At 43.8% G+C, this 25,410-nt stretch overlaps 1 pseudogene across 1 annotated transcript; it reads left to right on the forward strand.

Annotated features, from left to right (window-relative positions):
• The first annotated feature begins 539 nt into the window (after positions 1–539).
• LOC144467505 (uncharacterized) lies at positions 540–24,237 on the forward strand (annotated as a pseudogene). Its single transcript, XR_013493690.1, has 10 exons — positions 540–1,948; positions 2,115–2,144; positions 12,270–12,401; positions 14,098–14,211; positions 14,390–14,468; positions 14,612–14,834; positions 14,996–17,072; positions 20,690–20,863; positions 22,045–22,091; positions 22,214–24,237. The product of XR_013493690.1 is annotated as an uncharacterized LOC144467505 (transcript).
• The last annotated feature ends 1,173 nt before the right edge of the window (positions 24,238–25,410 follow it).

The raw sequence follows: 25,410 nt of genomic DNA on the forward strand, positions 1-25,410 counted from the left end.
ACTCAGTGTTCCCAGGATCAAAACCAAACAAGGTGAAGCAGCCTTTAGTTTCTATGCTCCCCGCCTGTGGAACAAACTTCCAGAATATCTGAGGTCGGCTGAAACTGTCAACTCATTTAAATCAGGGCTTAAAACATTACTATTTACTGCAGCTTACCAGTGAACTAGATATGTAACTTATTGTTAGGATAATCTGTAGCTATTGTTTTTATATTTGTCTGCTGTTGCTTTTGCTTTATGTTTGCTTTTTACTGCATTTTCTGCACTGTTTTTCTTGCTTTTAGCTTTTGTTTTTAATGATCTATTGTTCCTTTAATGTTTTATTTTAATGTATTTCTCTTGTAAAGCACATTGAATTGCCTTGTGTATGAATGGTGCAATATAAATAAAATTGCCTTGCCTTGCCTTGCCTTACAGCTTTAAAGCTGTCATCTGTCTGCGGCTCAGTCGATGTGACGTATCGTCCGCTGTGCAGAGGATTGTGGGTCAGAATAAACAGAAAAGCGTGCTGGATTGTAAACTAAACCACGACAGGATGTAATAGAACATCCTGGTATTCTTGGCATACTGCATTTGACATACCGTGTATTGGGACACACTAAATCTTTTCTGGCGTACTAAACAGTATGGTAGGATGAGGACTGGAATGCACAGTTTGTTGTCTGCAGAGTTTCACATGTGAACACAAACATCCTGCACTGATCACATGACCACTCTTTTTAACTTCCACTCACTTTTCTGGAGCCGTTGAACATCCGACAGTCTCCATGTTTCCTGTGTGTGATAGTGCTCCATTCAATCAGTCACCACAATCATCCTCTCAGTAACATCTGCAGTGAAATCCAGCGCAGAGCCACGAATCCACCCACAGTAGAATTTAATATGTGATCTAGTTTTTATCATGTTGGTGTTTCTGACTTTATTTTAAAGTTGAGTTCAGTTTTAAAAGAATTAATTTCCCTCTTTAATCTTCATGTTGAGACAGAAACGTGATCCTGGTGATGATCCATCAGGACATGAAAGTTTTTACTGGTCGATGACATTTAGAGAGAAACTGGTTTTATGTTTGTAAGTGAGCGTCTGCATAAAGAAGGTGTTCAAAGCACATCAGCCATATTCAATCAGCACAGAAATAATGATGGCTGTTATTATTTTGGGTGAACTGAGTGTGTCAGCTCAAAGTGACATGCTGCAGTTTCCCTTTGTGCCACCAGAGGGCCACAGATCCACCAACAGCCTGACTGAGAGGAGACATTAGTGGTGGACGTCACGTGACTCAGAGTCCATCAGTGATAATCAGGAGGTTGAGTCCAGGAGAAATGATGTAAAGGATGAATGAGTGATGACGTGCTGATCAATGATTGGACTGATGCTCTCAGTGTTTCCTCTACAGATGAAGGTAGAAAGTCTCTGGGAGCTGATGGGATTGATTTTGGATGATGTGACGAGCACATTGGAACATTTGAAATGTTGAAGAGCTTTTCAGAGTCGCTCAAACACAAGTGAAAAGTGAGGTCATCCCCAAAGACAGACAAAGACAAAGCAACATGAAGTGTGTCCCTGTGGTGTAGAAGAGGACACATTATGAACTCTAACAGAGGCTGAGAAAACCTTCTTCTTCCTTCACATCATTTCACTCACTGTTGTTCTCTCTCTCATGGAGTCTCTGTCCATAAATGTGCTGCCATGTGTGAATGAAGCTGTAAGAAACATCAGCGTAAACGTCTCCTCTGTCTCAATGAGCAAATATCACTTTAACAAATCCATGACGGCAGCAGTGTCACATATTTCCTGTCTGAAGAGGGCTTAAAAGAGCCAGTCTGCCTCCAGTCTGAGTCCTGATGGAGCACATGGTCCCACTCAGATCAACAGAAAACTCTTTGTGTCCACAGACCTGGTCCAGACAGCAGAGAGCTGCAGAGTGATGAAGTCCATGAGAAGAAACTGAGTAAGTGGACCTTTGATTGATTCCAGTCTCTAATGTGTCTCTGTTGGTTCATGTGTTCACCTCCTGTCTTTGATCTAGACTCCACAGCACAAAGTTTATCTGACAACAAACACTTTAAAGTCTAATGATGAACCTGTCTGTCTGTCTGTCTGTCTGTCTTCATCAGGAGGCTGCAGGTTATCACCAACATGAAAAGGTATCACACTCAACACTTGACATCACATTTGATCCTGTTTCACCTTCAACATGTTCATCAACTCTCTGTTTCCTGTTTCTCTGCTCTCTCACCTCAACACTGACTCATAATAAACCTGTAAATGTACTCAAAGAGCCACAATGTGTCAATATAACCAGTTAATGGTCGGGACCTCGGAACCTCCGACCTTATGAACGCCGCTTAATCTAAAGCAGATGAACAAAACACATGCAGGTTAGTCTGTCACACCTCGTGTTAAGGGCTGTAGCCTTCAGACAAACTATAGAAAAGCAACATACTTAAAGTGACATGAACTTTTATAGAATTTACATCCTTAAAATGACAAACTTTTATGATAGCAACAATAGTTATCTACTGCTGTGCGTGTATTAACTCTGGGGTTTTTAACCAGGGTTTACACAGAGACAAAAGTTTTCAAAGTGAATCCAACAGAAACAAATGAGAGCATCTGTGAGTGTGAGGACGATCAGCCCACGGCTTCATGTCAGAATAATATGAGCCGTGTTCACACTTTGTTCTTTGTATGTGTGTAATGTTCAGTGATTGTCAGAGCGTGCTGCTGCCAGAAGTGCCGCTGAATGAGTTCCCTCTGAGCAGTAAGTCACTAAATGAGTCTGAGAAGTCCAGTGTATTCCACACTACTGAAGCTGCTCCTCTTTTTGGAACCACCAAGAACCAGTGTGCAGAGACAAACGCTTTCGAATAAACAGCCAAAAGCTAGCCTGTGGACTGGAAAGCCCACCGCACGAACACATCAAGCTAGCTTAGCCTGATGGCTAAGCTAGCCGGAACAGCTAACGTTATGCCCTTTGAAGAAGATCTGTTGCTGAGGAAAGCAAACAAAAAGATCACTGAGCTTACAGAGGACATCAGTCGTCCTGGGCCGAGGTGGCGGTCCGGGGTCATAAGACAGCGGTGGAAGGGACGGCTTCGCCTAGGGTGATCATATTTTCATTTCCAAAAAAGAGGACACTCGGCCCGGCCACGATATAGCCTACTTAAATGATACTCGCAGTTTACTCAAAGATGCCTTATAATTTTAATATATTTAAAATTTATATGTATGGATAGAAAATTCAGTTATATTACAAAATAATATCTCTCAAAGACAGAAATTCAGATAGGCCCCAGTAGGGGACACATACACACACTAGAGTGTGGCGATCCGAGCCCGATGATACCAGACGGGTCGGGCGGGTTTGGTCAAAAATGTAGCTATAAACTGTATTCGGGCTCGGGTTGGATTCGGTCAGCTTTCAGTGAAAATGTAGTGTAACAATAAATAAAATCCTATTGTCTGTCCTGTTTATTGCTTGGGCACTGTTATTTACGTGACAACACCTGAACATAACACACACAGACACACATTGGCTGTTTGTTTCTACCTCTCTCCTCGCTGGAAGCCTCGGACCTCCCGCCGCTAGCCTCCGCCTTGATTAAACGCTGAAAATAAAATAAAAGACGGAGACAGGTTTTTCCTATTTTATCTTATTTTGTTTTATGTCTCCCTCTCCTCTCGCTGGAAGCGTTGGACCTCCCGCCTCCCGCTCCCATCTCAAACATGGAGGTCTCCCTCTCCGCTGAGCACCCACGGCGCACGCCCGGGTGGGACAGAAATATGCGGCCCATGCCGCACTCTAACACACACACACACACAAACACATGGAAAACCGGACATTTATAAAAAAAACCCGGACGCCTGGACGGGACGTGAAAAGTGGACATGTCCGGGCAAAAGAGGACGTTTGGTCAGCCTAGCTTCGCCTCCTCGCCTGAGCCTCTCCAACCGCTCTGCGGTTCTGTCTGGGGATGATCCGGCTCCGTCTCGTCGCGACCTGGACCCCTCTCCAAGCACGGCTTCCTCTCCTCCGGCAGCAGGCGGTGGTCGGCCGGTAGCTCTCCGCTCCGCTGAGGGGCCACATCGGCAGCTGTCTTCCCGGGCAACGACCTCTGCATCTCGGCGTAAGATGATCCTCCTCATGGGACTGGTGCTGCTGCCTCGCCGCAACACTCGTCTGCTCGGACTCCTCTCCCGGTGACCCCAGCACACGGTCCGGACGCTGACCGCCCGCTGCCTTCCCCCGGTGAGCCACAGCCGTCCTCTCCTCGTCCCCTCTTCCCCCCAACCACTCTGATAGTGAGAAACATCCCTTTCTTTAACGCTGCCACTCGCTGTTTCCCTGGAGCCACAGTCCCAGTCCTCCTGGATAAGCTCCCGGGGCTGCTGCGCTCACTACCGTCCTCCATAAACCGAGTGGTAATACATGATGGGACAAACGATTTAGCTTGCCAACAGTCTGAGCTTATACCAAAAAGGATTTCAGTGCCCTTTTTAACTTTTTAAGCAGCTGTGGAAAGTCTGTTTTTATCTCCTGCCCGATCCCCACACTTGGGCTTGGAGTGTGCCGCTTCTCGAGGACCCTCTCTCTCCACACCTGGCTTCTGTCCGCCTGCAATGTCCGTGGCCTTGGTTTTATTGACAATTTTAATCTGTTTTGGAACCGGTCTTCCTTCTTCAGGACTGACGGACTTCACCCCAACAGGCTGGGTAGCCACATGCTATCCTCAAACATTCAGCACGCTGTTCAGTAGTGGCACCGAGTACTGTTCCCCCTGCCAGCTCCCCCTACCGGTCTCATTTGTCACCAACACTCTCACCAGAAACATTCCCGATAGAGACCATCATAAGGTACAGAGCACCCCGTCCACACAGCAAACCTCGTGACAATAACATCCTGCACCCCACTTCTATACATCGCACAGGTGATGATGAGCGCATGTTCGGCACGAACATTAACTTGGCCGTGCTGAACGTGCGCTCTCTTTTAAATAAAACTTTTATTATAAATGACCTGATTTTAGAGAATAATATTGACAGTATTTTAACAGAAACATGGCTTGGCACTGACGCACCACTTGTTCTCACTGAGGCCTGCCCAGCACATTTTAACTTTTTATTCTCTACTAGGGGGGGTAAAAAAGGAGGTGGAACTGCATCTAGAACCAAAAATATGCTGCACTCAAATGAAGTTTCTTTTAACAGCTACACATCATTTGAGCATCATGCCTTTGTTTTTAGCAGCCCTCCTATTCTCTGCATCACAGTTTACAGACCACCCCACCATTCTACCTCTTTTATCAGTGAATTCTCAGAATTATTATCAATCATACACACCACCTTTAACAGAATTTTAATAACTGGTGATTTTAATTTACATGTTGATAATACCTCTGATCCAATGTCAAGAGAATTTTTAAACCTTTTAACCTGCAAGGATTTTAAGCACGTCACACAGCCAACTCACAACAGAGGGCACACCCTGGACCTGGTCATAACCTATGGCCTGACCACTGGTGTGTCCTGTGTTGTTGACCTGGCTGTGTCTGACCACTACTGTGTGTATTTTAACATCACCAGTTTTAGCCATCAGGAGGCCCCGGTGAGAACAGTGAGGAAACGCTACCTAACTTCTGAAGTGGCTGCAAATTTATGGAGCTTTATCCCTATCTTTATTCAAGAGAGTGGTCTATCAGTTTGAGAGCATTATTTATTGATTTCACGTTCAAAAACCCTGCCCTCACACTCAAATAGCCTCTGCTTGTGCTTGGATCTACTCTGTTTCTGCTCAAACTGTGTGCTCGCACTCAGACACCATGTTGCTCGCACTCAGACACCATGTTGCTCGCACAGATTTCCTGCTCGAGCTTCGGCTTTTCTCCTCGCGCTCAAACTGTTTCTGTGCGCTCGCGGAATTTCTGCTCTCAGATTTTTGCCCTGCGCTTGGAATTTTTTGTGTTACAACCCTGTTAAAATCCCCCAACCAATAGAATGCCAGATTTACTTGTTGACCAATGAAATGATCCCTGCCTCCTTGTGGACGCGCTCGCTTTAGTTTTAGAGCGTCCCATCCGGGCAGGTACTCTTTAACCGGGTTCATCCACTCCCACCCTCTTCCCCTGTCAGGAGTTATTTTTCAACAGTCACCGGCTCACTATACATTATCCCTTACATATACTGTATATATGTATATATTTAAGCAATATCTCACGAGAGGGAGTGATGTACTGTATATCGTCATGGCCGTGATTCGGTCATGGGCACTATGAAGACAATTACAGCCGTGATGATATAGGCCTACATTACACCGTCACGACCTCGAGTGTGATTATGCATTTGTGCAACAGTTCAACAACAGCTTAAACAGCAATGCTGAGTAAGGAAATGTTAACAAAAGGTGATGAAATAAATTATTTAAGTATGTTATGTAGCTCCGCGAAAAACCCCAGTTCCCCCAGTCTGTTGCTAGGCAACGCAGCACACACGCCAGAGCGATAGATAGATAGATGTTCTCTTTATTGCTCTGACACACGCCAGGAACTCACAAACTACTTTGTATTTACATTGATCTGCAACTGCATAACTTCGTCCAGTTCGGCTGATGAAACGTTGGCAAACCTGGATGTTGGCACGGCCGGATTCAAACACACCTGGAGGTCTGCACTGAAGAGTCCTGGCTTTCCTTTTCCTCGTCCTCTCCTGACGACCACTCATAATTCAATTCAAATGTAATTTTGGGGAAAATATCCATCTTCTTGGTGTAACGCTATAGTGTCAGTTTGCATCAATGTAGCGAGTGTGACAGCTGGTTAATTAACGGTTATATTTATAACACCTGTGAGCGGAGTGATTTTACTGTTACATGTCCCAGTGATGTTATACTCTATATCAGCACTAACCCCAGATAGCACATCTGGCCAATGTTGGCCCGATTTATCAAGTTTGGATGGTTAAGACGTAGCAGGGAAAGCGTTTGCTCATTGCCAAGACGTCGCTGAGATGTCAGCCTTTTTTTTTCAGCATTTCAGCTGTCTTTTAGCCAGATTGAAGGCTTTGGGTCCGTCACTCTGCTTAATTTAGTGTTGAAACTGTTAAATAATGGGATCCGGCATTAACTCCGTTAACTGTTAACAGCAGCTCAACAATCAGTCCTTCATCTCGGAAAAGCAGTGGTTTCAAAGCTGCGCTATTACCTGTAGCCCCCGGGTCAGTTTGCTTTGCAGAGGAGGAGACCTCGACTGATAAATTGCCCATAAAATCACATTAACAACATATCGAAGACGAAGGCATCCTTAAACTTCACTATTTGACCTCTGCGGTCCTCTCCGCTCCTCTTCCCCACACTTGAGCATCCGTCCAGGCCGCGGAGGTCAGGCCGGGGGGGCGCTGAGGTCAGGCCCAGGCGGGACCATAGGTGAGTGGATCCCAAGTCTCGAGCCCTGCCCGGGACCGCGGGTGGCAGCTCCGGGCACTTCCACTTTTAAACCAAAACGAGTGCTCATGATAACCAGATACGCAGATAACATCAACTAGGAAAAATAAAATGAAAACACCACCGTTTTAGCCTGTTAGCTAACGTGAGCTAAACTAACTATCAGCTAATGAAAGATAACGTTAGCTGGTGGGGACATGTGCTAACTTATATGTGCTAACTTACACCCAGTCGTGCCTCTTTAAACGGTCACAGAATAAACAGCATAGCTATTTTCTGCCAAAGGGCAGGGTTTTTGAACGTGAAATCAATAAATAATGCTCTCAAACTGATAGACCACTCTCTTGAATAAAGATAGGGATAAAGCTACATACAAATTTTATCCAGATTTTACAGAGCACTGCTGAAATTTTACCTGCACGCTGTGATTTTATTGTGGACAATTTTAACAGTAAATTAAAGTCAACACTTGACTCAGTGGCTCCACTTTTAACAAAAACCATAAAATCAAAACCTACACCCCCGTGGAGAAATGATGCTATCAAAAAGTTGAAAAGAAAATGCAGGAGTGCAGAGAGGAGGTGGAGAAAAACTAAACTGCATTCATTACGAAATATTACGTGCACAACTCAAAACCTACAATAATACATTCAAACAGGCAAGAATATCCCACCTTTCAAAACTCATCACAGATAATAAAAACAACCCCAAATTCCTTTTATCCACCTTCGATCTTTTAACTAGCACCAATTTTAACAAACCATCCAAGATTTCAACAGATGCCCTCTGCAAGGACTTTGCAGACCACTATATCATATCATCATATGATATCAGATCCAGTCGTTTATACCAACAGAATATAATTTTTAACACACCTGGATCATTGCTTTTACCTGAGGAAACACTGAAGAGTTTTGCCCTAGTTGAGTTTTCTCCCAGGTAACCCCACCAACCTGCCTTTTAGATCTGATTCCCACATGACTTTTAAAAACATTTTATGGATTCTTTGAGGAACAGATTTTAAACATAGTAAATTACTCTCTTCAGACGGGTGTCTTCCCCGCTGCCTTCAAAACGGCGGTGGGGAAGCCCCTTCTGAAGAAGAGTAATTTAGATCCCAACATTTTTAATAATTACCGACCTGTATCCAACTTACCGTTTTTAAGTAAGATTTTAGAAAAACTGGTTTTTAACCAAGTAAATGATTTTTTAAAAAGAAATAATATTTTAGAGAAATATCAATCTTGGTACTACTGGATCTAAGCGCTGCCTTTGATACAGTAGATCACCACATTTTACTAAACAGACTCAGAAACCTGGTGGGCCTCTCTGGCACTGTTTTTAACTGGTTCAGCTCTTATCTCACAGATTGTTGTTTCTTTGTAAGTATAGATACATGTTCCTCCAGAAGGCATGAAATTAGGTGTGGGGTGCCCCAAGGGTCAATTTTAGGTCCAGTTCTTTTTAATCTATACATGCTTCCCCTTGGGGACGTCATCAGGAGGCACGGCATCAGCTTCCACAGTTACGCAGATGACACACAGTTGTACATCGCCGTGTCTCCTGATGACACAGGGCCAATTGATGCCCTTTTTAACTGCATTTTAGATATCAAGTCATGGATGGCAGTGAACTTCCTGCAGCTCAACCAGGACAAAACTGAGGTTTTAATTATTGGTCCTGAAGGCCAGAGAGAGAAACTTTTACCAAAACTACAAGATTTTAAACCTTCACAATGTGTGAAGAACCTGGGCGTCATTTTTGACTCTGAGCTTAGTTTTATTCCACACATCAAAAATGTAACAAAGACAGAGTCCGCCCGTTTCTCTCTCAGGCTAACACGGAGGTGCTGATGCATGCTTTTATCTCTTGTTGTTTAGACTATTGTAATGCCCTGCTCTCTGGTCTTCCCAAAAAGACCATCTCTAATCTGCAGCTACTCCAAAACTCAGCCACACGAGTGCTGACGAGGTACCAGAGGGCGGGCGCACATTACACCAATCAATCAATACAATCAATCTTTATTTCAGACTCAAAAATAGGTCCATATAAAATATAAAAACAATAGACGACATACACACAACATACAAGACAGCATAAAAAAAACACACCTAAAAAACATACAAACACGCTCGCCAGTGTCTCCAGAAACTAGAATAATATCTGGTACTGCTCTTTTTAGGCATGGTTAAAGCCATAATAATTTCATTTTTAGAGTCATTTAGCCTTGCCATAAAATTAAACATAAAATTCCTGAGGACAGCATCTAAGGTGGGAACACCACTACACACAAACAGCTGACTGGCACTCATCCACCGAGGGACCTTCAGTAAAATTCAAAGTGCATCATTGTATGCTACCCGTAGCTTATGATATTTAGCCCTACTGTAGCTGCACCACAGGTGGGCAGTGTACAGTGGAGTACAATAGGCTTTAAACAAAGCAATTTTAACATCATCCGTACACATAAAAAATTTACGTGCCAACATATTAGCTTGTGCATACAGTTTACAATATTGCCTTTGAATATCATCATCATCACAAAGGTCGTCCCTGATGATGTGACCAAGATATTTGACCTTATCAACAACATTCAACTCTCTGTCTGCCAAGAAAAAAGTAGGTAATGTTCTTTTCTGGTCCTCTTTAGTCTTTACAATCATGATCACAGTCTTTTTAGAGTTAAATTTAACATCAAACTGCTTTCCATAATCTGAACAGACTCTAAGCAGTTGCTGCAAACCAGCAGAATAGGGAGACATGATGACCAAATCATCAGCATACAGTAAATGATTTACAAGCTTTTCTCCTACCATACAGCCAGTCCTACACCCTTTAAGCCTTTTAGAGAGCTCATCCATGTATAGATTAAAAAGAATAGGTGAAAGAATCCCACCCTGCCTAACCCCTTTAGTCACCAGGAAGGGCTCAGATATGACATTACCCCATCTTACTTGCATGGTTTGATGTGAGTACCAATAATGTAGAATCCGTATTAAATAAGAAGGGACCCCTCGCTCTTGTAACTTTTTAAACAATTTCCCATGATTAATGCAGTCAAAGGCTTTAGAAGCGTCCAAGAAGCACATAAACATGGTAGAGTTATGTTTACTATAGCTACTGACAGCCTCTTTCAGAGCATATATACAGATGTCAGTGCCATGTTTACTTTTAAATCCAAACTGATCATCTGTGGTGACAATATATTCATCCAACCTATCCAGCAAGATTCTTTCTATCACTTTTGATAATACACTAGCCAGAGCAATGGGCCTATAGTTGTCAGTACTGGACATCTACCCCGTTTTATCTTTAACTACTGGCACCAGCAGGACACCAGTTTTAAAATCGCTGCATTGGCTCCCCGTGTGTTTCAGGATCGATTTTAAGATTCTTTTATTAGTTTTTAAATGTCTTAACGGTCTTGGGCCATCTTATTTATCTGACCTGCTTTTATCATATCAACCCTCACGGATCCTGAGGTCCTCCAGCACTGGCCTTTTAACTGTTCCAAAAGTTAGAACAAAAACCCACGGGGAGGCTGCATTCAGTCATCATGGCCCTCACTTGTGGAATAGCCTGCCGAGAACATCAGGACTGCAGAGACTGTTGATGTTTTTAAAAGGAGGCTCAAGACTCACCTTTTTAGTTTGGCTTTTAACTGATTTCTTTTACTCTTTTAATTCTTCTATTATATTTTATTTTAATTTCTAATGCTTTTAAATGATTTATTTTTAAATCCTTATACATTTTATTATTATTAAGTTTCTAAATCTTCATTTATTTATTTATTTATTTATTATTATTTTATCTCATACCTGTTTTATCTTATTATATTGCCTTTTAGTCTTTTAGTGTTTAGCTCCAGTGTTTCCTCATGGGGGGCCTCCACGCTAAGAGGTGTACCCAATCTGCCCGCGGGGACGTCGTCCTGGAGATCCCTCTGGTCCAGAGGACTGGGAGGCTCTGGACCAGAGGACTGGGAGGCTCTGCACCATGTGCGGAGTCCACCCCAGTTTATCTGGGTCGGGGTGGTCTCTGTGGCGGCGCTCCCTATGGCCGTAGGCTGTGACACCTCTCAGTGTGGATGAGCTCCCCCATAGGTGGCTCTTTCCTCACCTGGTTCCTCAGTGCCCAGCCATGTTACTGACTATACTAACCGTGTGTGTGTGTGTGTGTGTGTGTGTGTGTGTGTGTGTACGCAGGTGTGTGTGTGTGTGTTTATATGTGGGGGTGGGAGGGGCGGGTTTTCAATATGTATTTGTATGTATTTTTGTTGTATGTTTTTATTCTGTGAAGCACTTTGTGCTGCTTTTTTAATGCATGAAAAGTGCTAAACACATAAAGTTTGATTTGATTTGATTTGTGTTGTATATATAGTGAACGTTACATGATGTGTCTCTGTTAAAGTGTCTGAAGCAGCAGACTGAACACACGTTGCAGAAACTGTTGATACAAAAACTGTTGGAGACAAACTCTGAGATCAATCACAGCTTCAACTGTTTGTCATATGTCATGCTGTATCCATGGCAACGACTGTAGTCCTCATGTTATCCCTGTGGACTCAGCAGTGTCACAGTGTTAACAGTGAGAATTTAAACACATGACAGAGTGAGTGAAGTGTGGGGGGGCTCAGTGTGCAGGTCCACAGGGTGGAGGTTTGGATTGTGAGCTCCCCCTGGTGGTCAGTGAGGTTTACAGCTGCTCTCAGTGTTCCTGTCAGTCTGCTGTCATCCTGTAGGATTCTACTTCTCCTGTTGATAGCTGCTGATACTGAGGCTGAAGACTGAAAACTGAATTTCCCTCCCTGCTGCTCTTCCTCTCTGTGTGCTAGGATCCATCAGAGACCAGACTCCCCTCGACCTGAACCTGAACCTGAACCTGACCCCAGCTGTGTGTCCCCCAAGTCTGACCAGTCACATGAACATGGCATCGATGTTAAAGGACGAAAAGTCTCTGCTGCACGGTAAGCTGACATTAAATGTTAAATGAACCTGACAGCTTCCCAGTATAACTGGTCTTGTCTCCATCATCTCCATCATCTCCATCATCTCCATGCCCCAAGCCTCGCTTTCCGTCATCTAAAAGTCACTCAGGAAGCGAGTACAGTCTCAACACAGTCTCTTCCACGGTCCATATCCCACTCAGTCAATCTCCACTCAAAACACAAAATCCATCATGTAACTTTAGCCTCCCTCCATTGTCCCGACAACTGTGGCCTAATGCTAAAAGAATTCTCTCATGTCAGTCGTTATGCTCACTGCTCCGTCAACACGAGCTCTCTTCTGGAGGCCATCATCACCCCCAAAGAATACAATAAAGAAAACTCTGAAACGTTAACACACCTGTTCTTTTTCTCAATCTGTAGAGTTTAAGACTGTTGCATCACCACCACCCACTGGATTGCAACACTTTCACAGAGCAAACTATTTACAGTGTCCATTCAAATAGATCCCAATCAAGACATCTTACGTTTTGTAATCCAGACCCAATTATGATCTGCCAGGCAGTCGTAGTTGGAAATCCAACAGGAGTGGACGAAAGTGTTAAGAAGAAAACTGTGCAGGGCGAGCCCGGTCTCACTCCAAAGTCGTCAAAATCCGGCAATTGGGCAGTGACTTGTGGTGTCAAAAACCAACCAAAAAAGGCGTTTACCATTGGCATTATATGGGGCTGGATGCCATTATACTTTCACGGCGCACGACGACCTCAGGGGGAAATGCAACGGGACGAAGACCAAAGTTACGGTGGTGAAAGTCCTACTGGGATGGGCAGGGAGGGGTGGTGGATGGATTCAGCAAACTCCACCTTTCACCAGAGAGAGCGGTGTTCATGTCCCATAAGATTCCAGAGACAAACACTGTTCTTCATTCTAAACTTAACCACATGTTTTTGATGCCTAAACCCAACTATGTGTTTGTTGTTGAAGGAAAAAAAACGTCAGTTCACAGTGTTGTACTGTTGTAGTGTGTTTTTTTTAAAAGAGACTATATGTAGACGTTAAGTTTTCTGTGAAAACAGACAATGGACATGATGTCCGAGAACGTGAACAACCAACGCACTCAGGGTGCCTTGTGTGTTGTATGTGGACGAGGAATGTCCGTGACCAAACGTGGATATGTGACGCAGTCGGAGTGAGAAATGTGTTGGCAAGGCTCTAGTATTGTGATAAAGATGTTGGTCAAGATGTTCAGTGACTGTGCTGTCCTGACATCAGTAGAGAGTTCATTCCACCACAGAGGAACCAGAACAGAAAAGAGTCTTGACCCAGATCAAAGACCACACCACCAGGGACAGGGCAGCTAAACGTCCAGAGGTAAAGGAGGAGGGTAGGGTTTGATGGCTTGTTAGTATGAAGGACCAGCTGCAGAGGTCTGAAGACAAGCTGCAGTTCAACAAGACAAAGATTTAGCACTATCTGAAACTGACCCTGCACTCAGATGTGCTGCGTCCAAAACCCAAAACAGGCCACAGTTTCAATTGGAGTGGCAGCTCAACAGTGTGAAGTCTTAGCACATCTGACTGACAACACACTGGTTAAACATTCACATACACTGAATACAAACAAGCACTGAGATAAAATAACTTTTATTATCCAATAAAACCAGTGAAATCAGAGACAGAAATCTTGTATGTTCAGTAAATGTCAGTGTTTCTATCAGTTTCCAGCAGCAGAGAGAAAAGTCCCCTGTACCCAGCTGTGTGTCCATGAAAAGTGATCGGTCTATGGATCGTTTTGATGAATTCAAAGATGGACGTCCTTCTTATGACCCACTGTAAGTTCTTAATTTAGGTTCAACAGATGGATTTGATGTGAGACAGATACAGAATTGGTTGCGCATCATTTGTTTGCATCTCGTCTTCTACAGAAAGCTGCAAGCAGCAATACCAGAGGCCAAACAGTTGGCTCGTTCCAAACAGGCACTGCACTAATTCTTTCTAATTCCTCCACAGAGTGGACCAGGAGAGCTCAGAGGTTCCCAGTGGTCAGTCTGCCCAGCAGCATCAAACACACCTGGACTCCATATTTATGGTCTGTACATGTACAACTACTACTTTGACATCTATTCTGTTCACAATCATCTCCATGCTGCACTTTTTACACCAGTGGATTGTCAGTGTGTCCAACATGGATCTGATGTTTGAGTGTGTCATTCATATAATATTCTGTTCCAGCTGCTGGAGGAGAACATCCTCACTTTTGTGAAGAACGAGCTGAAGAAGATCCAGAAGGTTCTGAGTCCAGATTACCCAGAATGCTTAGAGAGGGAGGATGGGGAGGTGTTGGATGGGGAGGATGAAGAGCAGAGGAGGAGCAGCAGAGAGGCATTTGTGAAGATCACACTGAACTTCCTGAGGAGAATGAAGCAGGAGGAGCTGGCTGACTGTCTGCAGAGCAGTAAGAGGATTTCTATAAAGATTTAACATGATGGATAAATGGGACGTTTACTAATGTCTCAAGAGACGGACCAAAATATATTCATATACTCATTCTTTGAGGAAATGACATGTTGAAATATTTTCTTTGTCTTACTGATCTTCTTTGTTGTGTTCATTCAGGAAGTTATTCTGCAGTCTGTCAGCGTAAACTGAAATCTAACCTGCAGAAGAAGTTCCAGTGTGTGTTTGAGGGGATCGCTAAAGCAGGAAACCCAACCCTTCTGAATCAGATCTACACAGAGCTCTACATCACAGAGGGAGGGACTGCAGAGGTCAATGATGAACATGAAGTCAGACAGATTGAAACAGCATCCAGGAAACCACACAGACCAGAAACAACCATCAGACAAGAAGATATCTTTAAAGCCTCACCTGGAAGAGACGAACCAATCAGAACAGTGATGACAAAGGGAGTGGCTGGCATTGGGAAAACAGTCTTAACACAGAAGTTCACTCTGGACTGGGCTGAAGACAAAGCCAACCAGGACATACAGTTGACATTTCCATTCACTTTCAGAGAGCTGAATGTGCTGAAAGAGAAAAAGTACAACTTGGTGGAACTTGTTCATCACTTCTTTACTGAAACCAAAGAAGCAGGAATCTGCAGGTTTGAAGAGTTCCAGGTTGTGTTCATCTTTGACGGTCTGGATGAGTGTCGACTTCCTCTGGACTTCCACAAGAATGAGATCCTGACTGATGTTACACAGTCCACCTCAGTGGATGTGCTGCTGACAAACCTCATCAGGGGGAAACTGCTTCCCTCTGCTCGCCTCTGGATAACCACACGACCTGCAGCAGCCAATCAGATCCCTCCTGACTGTGTTGACATGGTGACAGAGGTCAGAGGGTTCACTGACCCACAGAAGGAGGAGTACTTCAGGAAGAGATTCAGAGATGAGGAGCAGGCCAGCAGAATCATCTCCCACATCAAGACATCACGAAGCCTCCACATCATGTGCCACATCCCAGTCTTCTGCTGGATCACTGCTACAGTTCTGGAGGATGTGATGAAGACCAGAGAGGAAGGAGAGCTGCCCAAGACCCTGACTGAGATGTACATCCACTTCCTGGTGGTTCAGACCAAAGTGAAGAACATCAAGTATGATGGAGGAGCTGAGACAGATCATCACTGGAGTAAAAAGAGCAGGAAGATGATTAAGTCTCTGGGAAAACTGGCTTTTGATCAGCTGCAGAAAGGCAACCTGATCTTCTATGAATCAGACCTGACAGAGTGTGGCATCGATATCAGAGCAGCCTCAGTGTACTCAGGAGTGTTCACACAGATCTTTAAAGAGGAGAGAGGACTGTACCAGGACAAGGTGTTCTGCTTCGTCCATCTCACTGTTCAGGAGTTTCTGGCTGCTCTTCATGTCCATCTGACCTTCATCAACTCTGGAGTCAATCTGATGGAAGAACAACAAACAACATCCCGGTGGTCTAAAGTCTTCAAAGACAAACAGAATCTGAAGTATCTCCACCAGAGTGCTGTGGACAAGGCCTTACAGAGTCCAAATGGACACCTGGACTTGTTCCTCCGCTTCCTCCTGGGTCTCTCACTGCAGACCAATCAGAGACACCTAGGAGGTCTGCTGAGACAGACAGGAAGTAGCTCACAGACCAATCAGGAAACAGTCGAGTACATCAAGAAGAAGATCAACCAGGATCTGTCTGCAGAGAGAAGCATCAATCTGTTCCACTGTCTGAATGAACTGAATGATCGTTCTCTAGTGGAGGAGATCCGACAGTCCCTGAGTTCAGGACGTCTCTCCACAGATAAACTGTCTCCTGCTCAGTGGTCAGCTCTGGTCTTCATCTTACTGTCATCAGAAGAAGATCTGGACGTGTTTGACCTGAAGAAATACTCTGCTTCAGAGGAGGCTCTTCTGAGGCTGCTGCCAGTGGTCAAAGCCTCCAACAAAGCTCTGTAAGTACAGAGACAGTTGGATTCATATATCATAACTTAAATGCTCTGTTGTCTTTTCAACTTACTATCATTTTTTTCTTCATGATGTCGTCTCTTCAGACTGAGTGGTTGTAACCTCTCAGAGAGAAGCTGTGAAGCTCTGTCCTCAGTTCTCAGCTCCCAGTCCTCCAGTCTGAGACACCTGGACCTGAGTAACAACCACCTGAAGGATTCAGGAGTGAAGCTTCTGTCTGATGGACTGAAGAGTTCACACTGTACACTGGAAACTCTCAGGTCAGGATTCATCAACATGTTCAACTGATGGCCACTTAAATCTTGATTTATATTAGTTGATAAACTCATAACCATCACAGGATTGTCTCTGCTGATATGATTTCAAACCAGTTGTCTTTTGTGTTTCAGTCTCTTTCCATCAACATGTTCTATCTTGTTTTTTTCTCTGTTGTTGGAACTTGAAATATCAGAGAGGAATCAGTAATGTTGTCAGATAGTTGGTGGACATTAGTGGGTGTTTGGTTGGGACTAGAAAAAAGTCAGTAATAATGTTGATGTAACCCCACAGTAGGCGACAGTATGGCAGTACTGTGGTACCCACCCTCACATTATGTGACATAATAATAATAATAATAATAATAAATTTTATTTATAAAGCGCTTTCAATCAAAGTGCTGTACAGGTGAATTAAAACAGTACATGTACAAATGGCGTAAAAGTTTCAGAAAATAAACACACAAACAACAATGATAAAAACACAACACACACCTAAAACAGGACATCACAGGAGGAGCTAACCACCCATCCCTCAAACGCAACAGTAACAAGTGGGTCTTTAACTGTGCTTTAAAAACCTCAATCAAGCAGGCCTGTCTGATGTCAAGAGGAAGACTATTCCACAGAGTCGGTGCACGGAAAGAAAAAGCACGTTCACCGACCGTCTTCTTTTTGACTATAGGGACAAGCAGACGGCTGCTCCCCTCGGAGCGCAGAGACCCTGTAGGCACATAAATATCCACAAGTTCTGTTAAATATACAGGTGCCAGACCATTTACAGATTTGTATGTTAGTAACAGCACCTTAAAGTCCGCTCTAACCTGAACAGGGAGCCAGTGAAGAGAGGCCAGCACAGGAGTAATATGATCATACCTAGATGATCCAGCTGAAATACGAGCTGCCGCATTCTGAACCAACTGCAGACCTCGAAAACTCTTCCTAGGCAACCCTGATAAAAGAATGTTACAATAATCCAACCTGGATGTCACAAATGCATGAATAAGAGTCTCAGCATCTTTTACTGAAAGGACTGATCTGATCTTTGCAATTTTTCTGAGGTGAAAGAAGGCCACTCGTGTCACCTCTTTTACATGCAAGTTAAATGAAAGGGTCTGATCAAAAAGTACACCAAGGTTCTTTACCTTGTCCTTGCAATGAATGACACAGTCATCAAGAGATAGGGTGAAATGATCGAACTGGTGACTAAATTTTGACGGTCAAATAGCTATCATCTCAGTCTTAGCTGAGTTAAGTAGCAGAAAGTTTGTTGATAGCCAGGACCTCACCGCAGCCAAACAGGTTGTAAGTTTATCAGAAACAGACCCATGTCCTGCAATGACTGGCATATATAATTGCAAATCATCAGCATAGCAATGAAAAACAATCCCAAAAGAGCGCATGATCTGACCTAGTGGTGGCAGGTACATTGAAAACAACAGTGGACCCAGGACAGAGCCCTGTGGGACCCCGTGCTTAACAGAATAAGAGTCAGATAACATGTTGTTATAAAGAACACATTGAGATCTCTCTGACAGGTAAGATCTCAACCAATTTAGCACCTGACCCGAGATGCCAAAATAATTCTCGAGCCTGTCCAAAAGTATACAGTGGTCCACAGTATCAAATGCGGTGCTAAGGTCCAATAACAGTAGAACAGATGTTGAGTCTGAATCTAACGCCAATAATAAGTCATTCACCACTTTTGTAAGTGCTGTTTCTGTAGAATGGTTAGCACGGAAAGCAGACTGCAGTGGCTCAAATAAATCACTCAATGACAGAAATTTTACAAGTTGGTTGGAGGCCACTTTCTCAAAGATTTTTGATAAAAAAGCTAAATTTGAGACAGGTCTATAATTGGCAAGAGAGTTTACATCCAGGTTTGTTTTTTTCAATAAGGGTTTAACCACAGCAGACTTAAAACAAGCTGTAAAAACTCCAGTGGACAGAGCGAGGTTATGGATAGCTAAAACCTAAGATCTTAATGTTGACCAAAGCTCCTTAATAACCCATGCTGGTAGCGGGTCCAGAGAGCAAGTGGTACTTCTTGCAGCCATAACAACCTCAGTTAGCGCAGCCAGAGAAGTAGACTCAAACTCAAAGAAACCTTGTCCTGCAAAAGAGGGCAAAGTGGCAACACAGTCTGATCCCCCAGCCAGTGACTGGGGTATTCTAGATCTAATATCCTCTACTCTATCATTAAAATACTCCATAAAATCCTGTGCAGAGAGGTCAGTGCTGATGACTGGCTGCTGATCCTGTGTTAGTCTAGAAACAGTGTCAAATAAAAGCCTTGGGTTGTGCTTATTATTCGTAATCAAAATAGAATAATAGGCAGCCTTCGCCGCAGACATCTCAGACTGGTAAGTGGTCAGACTTTTATGCCATGCTTGATAATGAACTTCCAGCTTAGAGTGACGCCACTGGCGTTCATGTTTTCTACAGCTCTTTATGAGAAGTAATAAGTCGTCATTTAGCCAGGGCATAGGATTTTTCTGAGGACCCCTCCGAGTCTTTGCTGGAGCAACTGAATCCAATAGTACCCGGAGAGCATTATTAAAATTTTCAGAAAGACATTCGACTGAAAAAGATTGACTAAAAACTAAGTCGACCACATCCGGCAGTCCCAAGTTAAAATCATTTAATGCTCTGGGGCCAATGTAACGGGATGACCTCAGAATTGAGAATGTTCTCCCAGGGACAAGAAGGTGAGGGATAAAAATATCAAATAATATCAATGAGTGATCCAAGCTTGGCAGAACACAAATTTCATTAATTGACACAGACAAGCCATAACCTAACACCAGATCTAATGTATGTCCACGCTGATCTATCAATCAATCAATCAATCAATTTTATTTATAAAGCCCAATATCACAAATCACAATTTGCCTCACAGGGCTTTACAGCATACAACATCCCTCTGTCCTTATGACCCTCACAGCTGATCAGGAAAAACTCCCCAAAAAACCCCTTTAACGGGGGAAAAAACGGTAGAAAGCTCAGGAAGAGCAACTGAGGAGGGATCCCTCTTCCAGGACGGACAGACGTGCAATAGATGTCGTACAGAACAGATCAGCATAATAAATTAACAGTAATGATGCTGATGTGTTGGTCCAGATACAAACTGTGTGAGATTAAAAGACTCAATGACATTTAAAAAGTCTTTGACCAGTGGCTTGTCATCACAACAAATGTGAATATTAAAGTCACCAACAATCAATATCCTGTCATATTGCAAAATAAATCTGGATAAGAAGTCTGCAAACTTTGAGATGAAGTTATCATTGTACTTTGGTGGACGATAGATCACAGCAATCAAAACAACCGAAGGTTTGTTTATCGTGAAAAGCTGTAATTCAAAGCTGGTGTAGGAATCACAATAAGAAATCAGTTTGCATTTAAAACTGTCATTAAAAAGTGAGGCAACTCCCCCTCCTCTTCCAGTCAGTCTAGCGGAGCTGAAAAAGCTGCTGTCAGGAGGACAAAGTTCCATTAGGGGCGCTACTTCCCCATCACGCATCCAAGTCTCTGTGATAAACATTCAATCCAGAGCATGGGAGTTACAAAAGTCATGAAGGACAAAAGTCTTATTAGACGTGTGTTGTTTTGTGTGTTTGCAGTGTGTCAGGCTGTCTGATCACAGAGGAAGGCTGTGCTTCTCTGGCCTCAGCTCTGAGCTCCAACCCCTCCCATCTGAGAGAGCTGGACCTGAGCTACAATCATCCAGGAGACTCAGGGGTGAAGCTGCTGTCGGCTGGACTGAAGGATCCACACTGGAGACTGGACACTCTCAGGTATGAAGAGGCCTGCTGCAACCACACACACTCAGTCTGATAGAGGAGATAGAGCTGGAAACTTTGTCTCTGTCACACTGTCAGCCTGGCTCATATGACCCTGACACACCAAGCTGACCTCAAACAACCACAGCTGATAAACACTGACTCATCAAACTGTTTGTGTCCCACATCAGACCATCAATACAGACACAAGTAGTCAGGGAACAGTAGCCAGGATGGGCCAAAACAGGGAGGGAAGGTGATGAAATGTTTCTGGAGCCTTGTCTTGTTTCAACATTGGATAATAGGACAGTGGTGTATCCTGACACGTTGGAGGTTCATGGTGGGTTGACGTGTGTCATTGTGGTCATGCTGCAGGTTTGTGGGCTCATATGAAACAATAGTGGGGGATGTTTTGGTCTTCATCATCTGCCACCAGTGGGCGTCATCATAATGGGAATGTTTCCTGATTTAAAAGGAGTTCAGCTTCACCTGGATTTGGTTTGTTTTGCACTGACAGAGAGTTCCCTGGCTGATAAGAGTCGACTTGTAGTGGGACTCACCACAGAAACTAAAGGTGACAGTCAGCCACAGACGCTCAATGAAGAACTAACAGCTGATTGTGGACGTGGTGTGTCAGAGACCAAAGAGCTTTATTTAGAACTGGACCAACATTATGGGGAAACAGGCAGTGCACTGTGGCTGCAGATGGACTTTGACTGTCATATTTGATATTCAGATTACAGATGATAAAAACCAGTGCTGACTGTTGCTAGGAGACAGGATGTGAACAGCAACCCTAACCCATCCAACCATCCACCCCGACCTCCTCCATCAGAGGTTGTGTCTCTTTTACTTGTGACAGACAACAGTCATTATGACACAAACAAAGGAGGTCACTCATCAGGAGTAAAACAGGTGGTTTCAAAGCTCCAATAATCAATACTTGTATATTGACAATGGATCAGCTGACTGTAATGGTCAAGTGTTGTGTGGTGGTGATGAACCCACAGTAAACTGTTGAAACACCACCTGCTCAGGTACACTGAACTAAAACAATATCAGCTGATTAATAATAAGTGATGAACATGTCAGTCCATGTGGAGACAATAACAAAGCTGTGTGTATGAGAGTGATGTAATGTCCATGTTTCCATGGTGAAAGAGGAAGTGCTGCTCTGACCCCCCTCCTCCTTTCAGGGTGGAGCCTGCTGGAGTCCGATGGTTGACACCAGGTCTGAGGAAGTGTAAGTGTGTTTTTCATTTCATCTTCAAACTGTGACATCACTCATTCAAATCTCTGATGTCATCATCAGAGTGATGACAGATGAATAACTGCAGCTGTATTGTGTCTTCTTCTCTCCATCAGATTCCTGTGAACTCACAGTCGACACAAACACAGTGAACAGAGAGATCAAACTGTCTGACAACAACAGGAAGGTGACACATGTAGAGAAGGATCAGTCATATCCTGATCATCCAGACAGATTTGACTACTGGCCTCAGCTGCTGTGTAGAACTGGTCTGACTGGTCGCTGTTACTGGGAGGTCGAGTGTAGAGGAGAGGTTTATATATCAGTGAGTTACAGAGGAATCAGGAGGAGAGGACACAGAACTGACTGTGTGTTTGGAAGGAATGATCAGTCCTGGAGTCTGATCTGCTCTGATGGTCGTTACTATGTCAGGAACAATAACAGAGAAACATACACCTCTTCTTCTTCTTCCTCCTCCTCCTCCTCCTCCTCCTCCTCTGGTAGAGTAGCAGTGTATGTGGACTGTCCTGCTGGCACTCTGTCCTTCTTCACAGTCTCCTCTGACACACTGATCCACCTCCACACCTTCAACACCACATTCACTGAACCTCTTTATCCTGGGTTTGGGTTCTTGTCACCTTGTTCCTCAGTGTCTCTGTGTTCTCTGTAGGAGGGAGAGTCTCCTCCTGTTAGAGAAACTTTCTCACTGCTGAACAGATAGTTCAGTCTGTACAGGACTTGTTGAGAACAAAATGACATAACAACAGTCAGTGGGAACCAAAATCATCAACCCACTGAGGGCTGGATTCAAAGAAGAAGATCAAAGTAAAACATCATCATCAACTCATCATGTGACTCAGTAGTGTGTACGGCCCCCGCCTGCCTGTATGACCCAGAGCCCTCTGCACCAGGAGGAACCCAGGGCCCTCTGCACCAGGAGGAACCCAGGGCCCGCTGCACCAGGAGGAACCCAGGGCCCTCTGCACCAGGAGGAACCCAGGGCCCTCTGCACCAGCGTAAGGTCTGACAGTCACTCTGAGGATTTCCTCCTGGTACCTAACAGCAGTCAGGGTACCATTGGCTATGACATGGAGGTCTGTGCAAACCCTACAAATGTCACAGGCAGCATAACGTTCACCACGGCGTCTCCAGACTCTTTCACGCCTGTCACATGTGCTCAGTGTGAACCTGCTCTCATCTGTGAAGAGAACGGGGCGCCAATGGTGGACCTGCCAGTTCTGGTGTTCTCTGGTGAATGATGGAGCTGCACGGTGCTGGGCTGTGAGCACAGGTCCCACTAGAGGACGTGGGGCCCTCATGCCACCCTCATGGAGTCTGTTTCTGACAGTGTGGTCAGAAACATGCACACCAGTAGCCTGCTGGAGGTCATGTTGTAGGGCTCTGGCAGTGCTCCTCCTGTTCCTCCTCACACAAAGGAGCAGATAGCGGTCCTGCTGCTGGGTTGATGCCCTTCTACGGCCCTGTCCAGCTCTCCTGGTGTAACGGCCGGTCTCCTGGTATCTGGTCTCAACCTGATTGGCCTGCAGGTACGGCCTCATGCTACCAGTAGTGCCAAGGACACTAGCAGAAGACCAAACTAGAGAAGAATCAGTCAGGAAGGATAAGGAGAGAGCAACTGTCTGTGGACACCACATGTAAAACCATTCCCTTTTTGGGGGGTGTCTTGCTTTTGCCTCTCCATTGCACCTGTTGTCACTTTGATTTGCACCAAAGCAGCTGAAACTGATTCACAATCACTTGTGCTTCCTGAATGGACACATTGATATCCCTGAAGTTTAACTGACTTCCTGTTACACTGTGACCATTGAGTGTTCCCTTCAGTTTTTGAGCAGTGTAAATATCTTCATAACACAAGTTGTAAATAATTTAGGAATGTAATATAATTAGAAAATTGGGTTGTAAAATTATCTTAATTGTTGTATGTAACTATATATACATTTAAGAAATTGTGCAAATAGTTTAAGTTAATAGAAGAAAAGTGAAAGAGGGGTAGGAACATATAAGTTTTACTTCTACCTACTCCTTTTAGAACATTTCTGGGGGGGTTTTGTTTTTCATTTCTTGTTGTCACAACATTGTTTTAAACTTTGGTTCGAAATAAAGTCATTCATTCATTCATTAATTCATTCATTCATTCATTGTCCACAGAAAAAAAAATATTTTTAATGAAATAATTTGAACTAATTAATATTTGTTAACAGGCTTTAAACACCTTTTTAAAATGATTATTAAAACAATGGCTTTAATGACGAATAATTTTAAAGTATATTTTCCACTCAGGCCTCTTGTGCCACTGCCCCACAGAACACTCATTCAGAGTGTTACATTTTTAACATAACTGTACTATGACTTCTTAAAGTTTTTTCAACATTATATACGATCAGAGGTTTAGGGGTGCTGAGCACCCAGAGTGCTGGCCGGCCAGGCGAGAGAAATTTCACTGTTTTGTACATTTTAACGCAATTTCGGACCATCATTCCCACATTTGTGAAAGAAAACCATAACACTTTGTGGGTAGGGGAAACTCTGTGACTAAACCATCAAATCTCAGAGGAACATGTGGTACTTTTACTGCACTACATCTCAGAGGAACATGTGGTACTTTTACTGCACTACATCTCAGAGGAACATGTGGTACTTTTACTGCACTACATTCATCTGACAGCTTCAGTTACTGTTCAGAGGAAAGTCTCCTCACAGCCACACAGCTGTTTTCAATCACTTATTAGACCTGTAGTCAGGTGGTGGCTCGGTGAAGTTGTACTGGGAATGTTTGTGCACAAATGACTGGGTCTCTCAGGTCAGTCTGTGCTGTCTGAATAAAGACACTCATTCGAGATGAGCCAGGCTTGCGCAGATTCGATCTCTGGTGATTGCCACACAATGCATGACGGTTAGATTTGTGTCCGACTTCATCCCGACTTGCTCTGATGTCATGCAAAAGTGGACATTAATAATCTCACAAGACAGCCGCAGTTTTTAGAGCCAGGCACTGCAGCTGCTCTCCACCAACTGCAAGACCGAGGGCATTATGGGAAACGCCTGGCTCTCACCTGATCTAGCAGCTGATTGGTTTAGATGTTGACTCAACAAGATGATGTTTAATATAAACTTTTCTGTTTTGTTGAATTTCAGAGTTTTAGATGTTATTTGTCAGATTTGCAGGTTTATTCTGGGAACAGAAAACATGCTGTGTGACTGATGGTGATGTTTAGTCGCCAGAGACTAAATACATTCATCATAAACTAAACACAGTCTGTTGTATATTAAAGGGCCAGTGTGTAATATTTGG

Source organism: Epinephelus lanceolatus, chromosome 17, assembly GCF_041903045.1.
Source record: "Epinephelus lanceolatus isolate andai-2023 chromosome 17, ASM4190304v1, whole genome shotgun sequence".
Classification (NCBI taxonomy): Eukaryota; Metazoa; Chordata; class Actinopteri; order Perciformes; family Serranidae; genus Epinephelus; species Epinephelus lanceolatus.